The following is a 12,063-nucleotide window of genomic DNA, read 5'->3' on the forward strand; positions in this document are numbered from 1 at the left end:
AGAGTAGAGCGCGGACAAAGCGATATTCACAATTTAAATATATGCACGCCTTTATACAGTGGATCGCAGCTTATTTCGTGCAGTTACCTAAAAAAAGTTCAAGTCGTTATTCCAGCTAAACTAAGAAAGATAACAGAAAAATTTAAATGCAGTATTTTAAAAGGGAATATTAACTTGTTTATTAAATTAAAACGATTTCCTTAATCGTAAAAACAAAATAGTTATTAAATAAAAACAAAATGTGCAGGCTTTTTTCATGCCGCAGCTTATTTCGTGCAGTTCATTCTTCTTAACTTATTATTTGTAATTTAAAAGCTAATATTTGGTATGTCCTCATTTCTGGTTCAGGACAGCTTTAAAACGATTTCCCAAGGAAGAAACTAACTTTTAAGTGGTTTCCACTGGAATTTTTGGCCATTCTTCCATAAGAACACTTTACATGTCGTTTTTGTTCGAAATCTTCCTCTTCCTTATAGCGATGTCCAATATTTCCCATAAATTTTTGATCACATTTAAGTCTGGAGACTGTGCTGGCGTTAAGACGGCATGAGGGCAGTTCCAGACAAGATAAACCTCCACAATTCCTGCTGAATGCTTCGGATCGTTGTCCTGGTAAAATCGAAATCGATCGCGAATGCCCAGTTTTTCAGCAGTTTGGAGTAGGTTTTCCTTTAAAATCTGTAGGTACATCTTGGCCATCCATGATAACTTCAAAAAAAATCGAGGTTACCCCGCCAGAAGCTGCCATACAGGCCCAAACCATAACATGACCCCCGCCATGCTTGACCGTAGCTTATAGGAGTTTGCTTTCTAGCTCTGTATTAGGAACAAGGGAGCATATTCTTCTTCCGATTTCGTTTTGGAATGACGTGTTATTTGCAGACGAGTCAAAATGTAACCTTTTTGGTTTAATATGTTTGGCGGCGACCTAATAAAGAGCTCGAAAACAAACTTTTAAAAGCTACAGTCAAGCATGGCGGGGGTCATGTTATAGTTTGGGCCTGTATGGCAGCTTCTGGCGGGGCAACCTCGATTTTTTTTGAAGTTATCATGGATGGCCAAGATGTACCTACAGATTTTAAAGGAAAACCTACTCCAAACTGCTGAAAAACTGGGCATTCGCGATCGATTTCGATTTTACCAGGACAACGATCCGAAGCATTCAGCAGGAATTGTGGAGGTTTATCTTGTCTGGAACTGCCCTCATGCCGTCTTAACGCCAGCACAGTCTCCAGACTTAAATGTGATCAAAAATTTATGGGAAATATTGGACATCGCTATAAGGAAGAGGAAGATTTCGAACAAAAACGACATGTAAAGTGTTCTTATGGAAGAATGGCCAAAAATTCCAGTGGAAACCACTTAAAAGTTAGTTTCTTCCTTGGGAAATCGTTTTAAAGCTGTCCTGAACCAGAAATGAGGACATACCAAATATTAGCTTTTAAATTACAAATAATAAGTTAAGAAGAATGAACTGCACGAAATAAGCTGCGGCATGAAAAAAGCCTGCACATTTTGTTTTTATTTAATAACTATTTTGTTTTTACGATTAAGGAAATCGTTTTAATTTAATAAACAAGTTAATATTCCCTTTTAAAATACTGCATTTAAATTTTTCTGTTATCTTTCTTAGTTTAGCTGGAATAACGACTTGAACTTTTTTTAGGTAACTGCACGAAATAAGCTGCGATCCACTGTATATACAGATCCAAAGTGGCCATATATGCATGCGATGTTGTAGATCACAATCATTTCAATTAATTCGAATATAAAATACGAAGTGGAGACGGGCGGCTTTTGCAAAATGAACCGCGTGCGCTCGAATATATCAAATTTCAATATAAATGAGCCACAAACATAAATCAAGAAGGGGAGACCCCTCGACCGCGCTAAACATCTTTGGATCCCCCCATGGACCCCCCAGATCGAAAAACACACGAGAGTGAGGAAACAAACACGCCCGAGATCGTTTGACTTTTAATGCATCCTAAAAAACAGAAAAAATCGAACCCACAAAAAAAAAACCCAAATTTTATGGACTGACGAATAGCTGTCAATGTCTCTGAAGGGAACTTTCTTTGCTGTTAAAATGTAATTTATTTTATTTTTACAACAATTCAAACGAAAACAAACAAGTAGACTGCGAGAGAGGGATGGGTGCCGAAAGTGAGAGGGAGGGCGATACTAAACATTTAATCGTACGTTAATTATGTTAATGAAAACACATTTCAAATGCAAGAATTAAAATCAAATTTTTCAATTTAAATTCGATCGCATCGCATGGACCATTTTTATTCGAAAACACATTTCATTGGAATCCAATGGGTGAGCGGGATGGCGACTAACTGTGCGAGCGAGAGCCCAACCGATCTGCTTATTGAGAAATTGTGTGGAGAATAGTGATAAATCTTCAAAAAAAAAAATAAAACAACAATCCCAACTGGGAAAAATGTTACTTTGTCAAGGGGAATGCAAAGTTGTCGCCAACGCAAACTGGTTGTTTGGCGTTGCCGTTGTTGTTGCTTGTGTGTGTCCGAAATTGAACGATTAACTACAAATTTGAGCATAGATTAAACTAACAAGACACAGTAAGAAAACTGTTTCGGTTAAATTGTAACAAAAAGGATTATAATATTACATATTTCTCCAACTTTTAGGTTGTAATATCTATAATACTTTTACGTTGATAAAACTAATTTGAGGTACAGCATCATTTAATCTAAAACTTCATTATTTTATCCATTTAAAATTATTCAAAACTGTATATCTTTATTAGTTTGTTGTGATGGAAAAAAATAGTTTTAAAAGAAGAAAAGTATTAGGAATAAGCCTGTATTCGAAGCGTTAAGATAAACATTTTATTATATAAATAAATTAATTTAAATTTAACTATTCAACGGTAGAAAAAGTTATTATAAAAAAGTATTATCCTTTATATATCCCATATGTATGAAGCGTTTCATGAATTTTTTATTTAAAAAATAGAAATCAACGTAGAAATTAGAAAGGTACTTAGAATTTAAGAAAACATTATTTTTAAATTGTTTATAAATTGTATGTCATACAGATTAACTATACTTTTTTAAATAAAATCAATTTAAACAACTATTTTCTTGAATATATATTTTTCTTTTGGTGCAGTCTCTTAACAACAAAACAAACATTTTCAGCAGTAAACTTTAGTGGTCCCGCCACACATTTAAATGCGCTACATTATTTTCTCATTAAGATCTTGCGGCGACCGCCCAGATGTTTTCGGCTTCCTGAGCAAAATCAATCAAATCTTTAACGATGTGACAGGTTAACAAGTCTCTCTATGTGTCGAAAGGAAAACGCCCAAAAGCAGTGATCCACTGGCCAAAAGCAAACTAGACTTGACTTGGTTTGGTGGTTTATTGCCTGGCTTTGATGGCGCCGACGAACGGAGAGTGCGAAATTTGCATAGTTTAATTATGAGAGTTCTTTGTGGAAACTATTTGGGTGGTGCTCGTTCAATCGCGATAAGATGAACGAGCATTTCAATCGCGATTTATGGCTCTCAAATTGCCATCCATCAGGAAGTTGTCATTCTGGCCATGCCTTTTCATTGTTGTCTCCATTTTGGCGATTCTCGGAACAAATCTTACCAAATCGGCGGGACTGAGTGATTTCAGCGTCACGATCTGTCTCATAATTCCCTTAATTTTCACACAATTAAAAAGGCATTTTCATTCACCAAATCGTTTCCTCCTCCCAATTTTACGATCTGTTCGTTTGGTTGGTGGGCCAACTTTAACGACCTTTTCCGAAAAGGATTTTCACTTTTCTCAGGCTAAACGCTGTCTAATCTGGCATCGTAAATCTGTGGATCGTTTGCTGCCTCCGTGTTTCTTCATAGCTTTTCATTTAATAAACTGAAAACTCTTCCAATGGGCAGGGGCCAAGCCACATACCTTTCAGCTAATTATCTTAATGACAATTATTACTAAAGTGCGCGTCAAGACAAACGAACAAAAAAAAGAGAAATAAAACTCCGGCTCCTGCAAGACATGACACAATAGCCCACAATTATCACAAATGACCATAATTATTATCAACAAATGATAAAACACCCAACTAAAAAAGGATCATAAAAACCACAAAATGAGTTAATAGGTGGCCGCAGTGGGTCCGAGATATTGTTAGGAAGTATTTCCCCCAGTGAAAGGAAGATCTGAACAATCTTAGTCTCTAGTATGTTAAATGATAGCACAAACCAAAATTACTACTAAATAGGGGCTCTTGGAATCGGACTTCAAGTAATCTTTAAATTTCCCGAAGTTTTTAAATTAATATGCATTAAGCAACTAAAGAGAAACTGAGCTGGAGTTACCAAAAAAGGGGTAGTATTTTATTGTATTTAAATAACAATGTGTTACACCAAAAATATGCATTAATGAAATTATACTTTACTGATAGATTTCGGTGTGATGAGTTTGAATCTGACAACAAAAAAGTTTGGTTATTAGACAGTTAGAAACCACAAACAATGTTTAAATTAAAAAGTATAGAAAATTGTTAACTAGATTTTAAGTATAACACCAAATAGATATATTCAATGCTGTCTGATATAAATAGGGATTTCCAGTGAAAGCCCTAACAAGTGGGCTGTTTTGATGTGGTCCCTCTATCGCATCTCCCGAAACAAAAGGCGGCAACAGGTGCACAATTACCCCAGCAGCCACGACAATAACAACTATGAAACATGCGTTAATAGCCAAGAGACTGGGATATGGGTGCTACTTGGAGCCCGGGCACGGTGACAAAATTAAACTTAATTGTTTTATGACAGGCCTGGACCGCCTGGCAAGGAGGTGAACGCATGTCCCACTCCATCGCCCGGTTTCGGTCTGTGTAGCCCATGGATGTCTGCCTTTGGATCCGACTCGGAATCTCTGACGACAGCAGCTTCCAAGAGCGGCAAAAAAACAGTTGACATTTTTTAGGGTCTTTAACTGCGTTTGTCTTTTTTGTTTAATTGTTTTTCTTGTAAACTATTTTTTTTTCCTTACCGCCACCGACAGCTCCCATTTTATAATATTTATTAAAAAAATGTTTTACCCAGAAGCCGAGATTTAGTGTAATGAACCAGCCTGAGGACAGCAGGTGCTGGATAACTCTGGGTTAAAGACCCCAGCAAAAGTAACTCTGAAGTCGGGCGCAGGCCTCTAGTCAACATTTCTATCATTGTTTTAAGGTAAACTTTAAGCATTTTCATGTCAATCATACGAGAGTGGAGCTGAAAGGAGGCCACAGCTTAATGAAAGGAAAAGGTTTTTGCTTTTGGTTATTTCTGGAAATCGCTTACTGAAATATGCTGTCGGGAATTCTTTGTAGAAGTTCGTATGAATAAGTTAAGTAAGTGGTTTAGAAATGAATGTAAGGGATTCCGCAAGTTAGTTGAAAGAGTTTATTACTTTTTTTAAGAGCTAAGCGTTGGTTTTTATTTAAAGGACCTAACTTTGAATGCACCTTGCATTGTGAGCCAGAAATTATAATATATTATAAGTTCGTAGATGCCCTGTAAATTTAAAAGAATTATTCCTTGACAACTAATCACAGAAAAAGGTGAATCCAATATTTATACCAAATGTTTTATAAGTTTCCTTGTACTTACTAAAAATGAATATGCCAAAATATGCTAAGCCCTACTTAATAAAAACATATAAATCTTGGTTTACCTTTTTTTTACTATGATTTAAATTTTAAAACCGAGATCCTCATTTAATGCAAATCCCTTAGTCATTACGAAACCGTTATTTATTCCTATAAAATACTTTTTCTAAAGAATTTTAATGAGATAAAATAGCTAATGCTATAAGTTCAAAACGTTTCGACATTAATTAGTGCAGTTTAATGCGACCTACATTCCTATTGAACCGCTAGAGGAAGTCAACTTCTGCCTGGCGGACATGGCCATGTCTCACGGCTGATTGTCATTTGTCAAAAGGCTGGGAAGGCGGACTGGCACGAGGGGACAAAATAACAAAATAAAAAAAAAAATAAAACAAAAGACAGATAAAACCGCCCAATTAGCGACACAGTTAAACGTCAACATCCTCACGGCTTCACATCCGGAGGAGCCGAGATCTGTCTGTCAGTCAGTCAGATTCAGTGGCAGTTGCTGTTGCAGTTGCAACTGCAGCACATATGTAGCCAGTGACGGTTACATTTTCACCATCAATCAGCGGGCGCCTGGCTCAAAAAATGCGGAACCGACAAAAAGCCACGATAAAATCACAGTCCACTGCCCACTGTCCTTTGTCCATTCTTCGATCGACTCGAGCCTTTGGCGCAATTAGCCGGCAATTATCGTATAGATCGCCTTTTCGAATCGATGGTGGTCCACAGCGATACTAGCACTACTAGCTGTGAAATTTGGTTTATTGGGCCGCTAAGATATTTTACAAATGTCACGAGTCTCAAATTTATTTATTCATGTTTTACGGCCCTCGCTTGAGCGAAACAATGCAATCGAAGTTTTCATTAGCGTCCCAATAAAGCCGCAAAGAGGCAAAAACAAAGCAAGTATTGGAATATTGTGTAGCAATATTTCATTTGATCGAAAAGCTACCGTTTCTTCGCACTAAACACAGCCATGGTCTGTTTGGGCACAAAGCTGGGCCATTGTCGCATTTATTGAGTTTCGAGTTTCCAGTGACGTATAATTGATTAACACCCATCTTCGCATCGGCCAAGCGGTTGTCTTGAGGTCTCTTTTATGGTTCTGTTATTTGACTTAGTTATTTAATACGTTTTCGCCGCTTGAGTAGCCGGAACTAAAGCCGTCCTCAATGCGAAGTGCATTTACGACCCACACTTTCAAAAATGTTAATGTAGGGCATATTTTATTTGGAAGAACGTGTCTAAAAACAAATTAACAAAGAGTTTTAAGACATATGACAACTTTAAATGAAAGTACAAAGAAAATAGTTCATTGCTGTCAAATTTATTAACGCCACAAAAATTGCACTGTCATATTTAAAATCAAAGATCTAAAGTAAAATTTTAAATTTTAAACTTTTAAAGAAATAACTATATCTATAATAAAGTTGGATTTTTAAAATTTACAAAATTTCATTTATAATCAACAGGGCGTATTAGTTATTTTATATTTTATTCAGAAGTTTAAAATAAATAATTTAAAATGATTAGTTATAGACTTCATAACTTTACCAATTATATTAAACATACACTTAAAATTCAATAATTTATTTAGGCTTCTTTTTTGATGTGTCTAGTGATAAGAAAGGGCTTCCCATTAATCCCCCAACTTTCTCTCTTCCTTCGAGGTGGCCCAATCAATAACGCACCAACCAGGCAATTTTATGCACTACCATCCCAATAACTTAACGACTGTCCCTCTGACTGGACCTCTATTGCCATTCAAATTCCCCAAGCAGCAATTGTAACGTTTAATTAATTTAATTAACTCGAGGATTAACTGCCGGAACCGAAAATGTCCAGGGGGAGGAATGCGAAATGTGAATTGCTGGCAGCCGGAGGTGCTCATCAATCCCAGAAGAAAACGAAAAAACCGATTGGGAGCTATACGAGTATATAGCCGGAGCTAATCAAGCGGCATTCGGGCAATGGCAACGCTTTGCTATGCAGTCAGCACGCTTTATAAAATAATGATCGGGGGGCTGGGAGCGTTTCAGATCGAGTATTGCGGGCGCATCCATTTGGGATGGGATCGAGATCCATCCTCGTTTTGATTGCACCCGTAAGTGCCATATTGTCACCGTTTGATCAATCAACTCAGCCGCCGCGCAAAAGGCATCTCAACTGACCGATCGTAAATGTAACTCAATCCCCATTGATGATTGTTGCGTAACTTGTTTCCAGTTGCAGTTCCAGTTGCGGTTGCAGGATAGGAGATGCAGTTTTGCAATTAGCCCTGGCTCCTTTCGGTTCTGCTCGATCTTCTGCCCATCGATCGCTGGGCCACTCGCTAATTGACAATATTTATGAACACGTACGCATTTTATCGCCCCCAGTAACCGTAATTGGGGCCGTCGTCATCGCCCACAGCTGCTGGGCCAATTATTTTCATCAAAATTGTTGACAGTTTTCAGCGTGCCGCAATGAAGAGATCTTGGCGCTCTTGGCGATCTCTAAGATCCGCAGAGTACCCAGTACCCCAGTACCCAGTTTTACCACGTTTTGGTTATACGAATGCCAAACTGTGCCATAAATTGTCACTAGATGAGAGATCTCCAAGATCTAGTAGACAACAGCGGGTCTCGACTTGCACTCACTGTTCACCGTTTGCTGTTTAATTAAATTTACTTAATTACACATTAAAGCATTCTTTGTCTTCGTTTTTCTGTTTAGTTTTTTGTTGGCTTATGCACTCAAACAAGTTCCATTTTGAGTGTTCGAGAACAAAAAGTAATTGCCATTTGACAGAAGTCAGATGATAGACATTAACCCATGGGGCGAGATTTCCATGTGTCACATGGCACATTCAGAATAGAATCGTCTTCTTTATGGCGAATGGCAGGTGTCAGGCTAGCAAATGTATGCGAAGTTAGTTCTGACTGAACATTATAATAAACGAAACGACTTTATAGTTTTTTATGCCAAATAATTTACCAGGAGTGATTTGAATCTTTCTTTTAATTGAAAACTTAGATTTTATACTTTAAACCAAAAAAATGTTTGAAGATAATCTTTAAGTGCTAAGCAAATACATTGTATATTCATTATTCCGTGTTGAGTGCTAAATATTGAGGTCAACTTAGCATGATATTGTACAAAATATTATATATTTTAAATTTATTAAAATTTCCTAAAATCATCTAAGTTATGTAAGTATTTTATGCAGTTCCGCCCAAAACGAATCAAACTTGGTTTATTCATCTTCTTTATTGCATTGTACATTTTTTGATGAGATACACAGTTAGGCTACGAATTCCTAGATTCAGAATTTAAAGAGCTCAGTTCAATTTATACGAATTTCAGTTACCCAATCTGATAGCAGTGAGTTTACACATAACCGTAATAGCGATTTCTTGAATCAAATACATAAATAAATCACTTAAGCTTTACTGGCTATTTGTAAGATTCTTCCGAAAGCAGATTTCCTTGGTCTCGATAAAAAGGTCTACCACCCTAAAAGTTGACCCTAATTGAGTTAAATACAAATTAAAACTCAGACTCGCAGATTGGTTTGCGTTGAAATGAGATTTAAATACTTGTAAAACAGTATCGAAATAAAACGTTGTTTCCGTTTAATTTGGTTACCAATGAAAAACAAAAGAAACCGGCCAGCCAGCCGATGCCTAAGTACATTTCGTTTGAAATTCAATTAAAGAATCGTGTGACCTTCCCAATGCAAACTCAAGATCGTTCTACTCTCTTTTTATATTTTTGAGAAGGGGGCCATAAAGCCGACGCTACTGGATGAGCCTAAATTAAAAGTTTTATTAGTTTGCCTCGTTTGCCGGGTGTTTTCGGTTTTTTTTGTGTATTGGATAAACGAAAATTGAAATTATCAAACCATTAAAAGCGCACAACGGCAACTTGTACTGGAGGAACGAACGGAACGGGATGGGGGCCCAGGCTAATTAAATGTAATTAATTTTCACATGCCTCAAAATTAAATGCATTTAAATCAAAGAGATCCGAGAGAGTGTGAGCTTTATATATAGCGTATGTTTTAATAGCCGCCGACCGACAAAACGACAAACCAACCAACAAACCAACCGACGCTCTTAAAAGTGATTTAAAAAGTTTCATTAAGATAAACAACAACGAACAATCTACAGAGCAATGCCGGCAGCAACAACAACAACAACCGAATGTTATAGCAATTTAAATTTTAATTTAAGCTCACAGTGGCTGGCTATGAGTACAGGTGAATAAACCATGGGGTCAGACTCGCAACTCTGACTAAACTACAGAAAAATGTCGAAAAGTCGAATCCCCACAAAAAACCCCAGTCTTGGGGGCCATTTACCGTTGCGCCCTCGAGGCGTGGCCGTTTCTGTCGTTTCATTTTTGTTTTTCGAGGGCATCCTCCGACTTTTTCTCCCTGTCTTGCTGGCCAGCAAGTATTAATGGCCCAACCAGCCATTTCGGACAAACAAATTGCTTGGCTACTGGATGGGATCCCAACTCTCGCCGTAACAAGAGATCTTCAGAAAGAGTAAAAGCCAAAATTCAATGGAAAAAATGGCGTTTAACTGTAACTCGCGCAATGTGAAACATTTTTGGGTCAGGTGCACAGAATCCGAATCCGAATCCAAATCCGGCGAGGTTTCACCCAACCTGTATATATGTATGTACATATGTATCTCTGACAACGCCCCAAAAGTTTTTGGCTCTGCCTGTTGTCCATTATCTTACGGTAATATCGCTCATAAAGCGTTGTCTGTTTGCTGTTTGGTGGCTACCTTGTTCGTATCACCGTCATCATCATCATCATCATCTGGCCAACCTTCACCATCGCCACCGAGCACAAGTACATATAGCAGCTTTGGCTCGTTATGGTTTCCTACATAACCACCTCTTTCCTCACAGACCGCCTTTCTGTGCCATTATTTCAGTGTTACTTTTCGTTTGGGTGTTCCTCAGTTTCATGTCCGAGTCGGACATTTTGATTGGTAACCTCTTGTTGAGGAATTTTTTCATTTGTATATTTTTAATGACTAAGCTTATCTCAAGACATGTATTTTTTGGCTGCCCGTTTTTTAATTTTTTAAGCAATTTCGGGTTTTTTTTATTATGCGGGCAACTGTGTGATCAAATTTTAAATTCAAAGAGCCTACATTTATTATTCAGAGATCTTAGTTCATTTGTAAAATAACCTTCAGGTTTTTTTTAAGTTTTGATATTATGTTCTTATAATTTATAACAATAATAAGGCTTAAGAGTTTTTTGGTTTTTAAAATTCAGAAATAAGTTTTGGTTAATCTGTGAAACCAAAGGAAATCGATGGTAATTCCGAATTTAGTTTTTAATTTCAATAGTATTAAGGTTTTGTTTGCCAAAAACCAATTCTTAAGAGAACTAAGCACAATCTGAATACAGTAGAAAAATGTGGTTTTAAAGATTTCTATGCATAAGGCCAGTTAAGCCGACAAAAACCCTTTCAGTAAAATTCTAAATAATATAAACTTTCTTTAGGAAAATAGGTTTCATGGCTTAGAAGTTCGAATTAGTTTTTAAAATAAATCAAAATTTTGGAAAACTTTTAAGTCCATAAATATTGGACTCTATGAGTACGTGATCTTATAAAACACATGCCACTTAATCTGGCCAGGTCCGCAGCCTCGTACCATAATGCATTCGTAATGCGACTCGTGCCCTCGTGGGACAAAGGAGGGAGTCAGCCAGATAGGGAGCGGCGATATCGAGTTTGGGGGGGGGGCTGACAAGAGGGCTGGGGATTACGGGAGCGAGGCCTTAAAACGCGCGTTAATTAGTCGTACGTGAGGAGTGCGTTTGTCAAACAGGCAAATGGCCAACGACTGCTCGGCTCAGAAATTTTATCAGCCAACTGAAATCAGTTACAGGCAGCTCACCTGCAACAATGACAAGTGTTGATGGCGATGACGATGACGATGAACGAGGTATGGGGTCTCAGGTTGGAGATTTGTACGTGGAATTGCGAGAGACCCATGTGTGTCGAGACTTGACTTGACCCGTGTCCACCATTCGTTAAGCTTGGCTATAAAACAAAATGAAAAATGTTGTTGCAAAAAAAAAAACAAAAAAGCACTACAACCAAATGAAATCGTACTCTGAAACACTTGTACCCATCGAGTGCTGGCTGTGGTGAGGGCAGTTGTTCTATCTGATTTAAACGTAATGATTAAACCACATCCAGACAGTTGCAAGTGACAGTGCAATCAGTTCTGGAAAAGTTTCACAGCTGACCCTAAACAATCCATTATCCTTGACCCCTTGTATTAAGGCGAGTGCTCTATCTGAGACGTGTACAAGATTTACATAATTCACAGTTCCACCCGGTAACAAACCAATTAAAAGGAATAATGAAATTATCGTTAAAGCGAAGGAATTTTTATGGGCTGTAAT

The sequence above is a fragment of the Drosophila rhopaloa genome, unplaced genomic scaffold, assembly GCF_018152115.1.
Source record: "Drosophila rhopaloa isolate 14029-0021.01 unplaced genomic scaffold, ASM1815211v1 contig_2, whole genome shotgun sequence".
Lineage (NCBI taxonomy): Eukaryota > Metazoa > Arthropoda > Insecta > Diptera > Drosophilidae > Drosophila > Drosophila rhopaloa.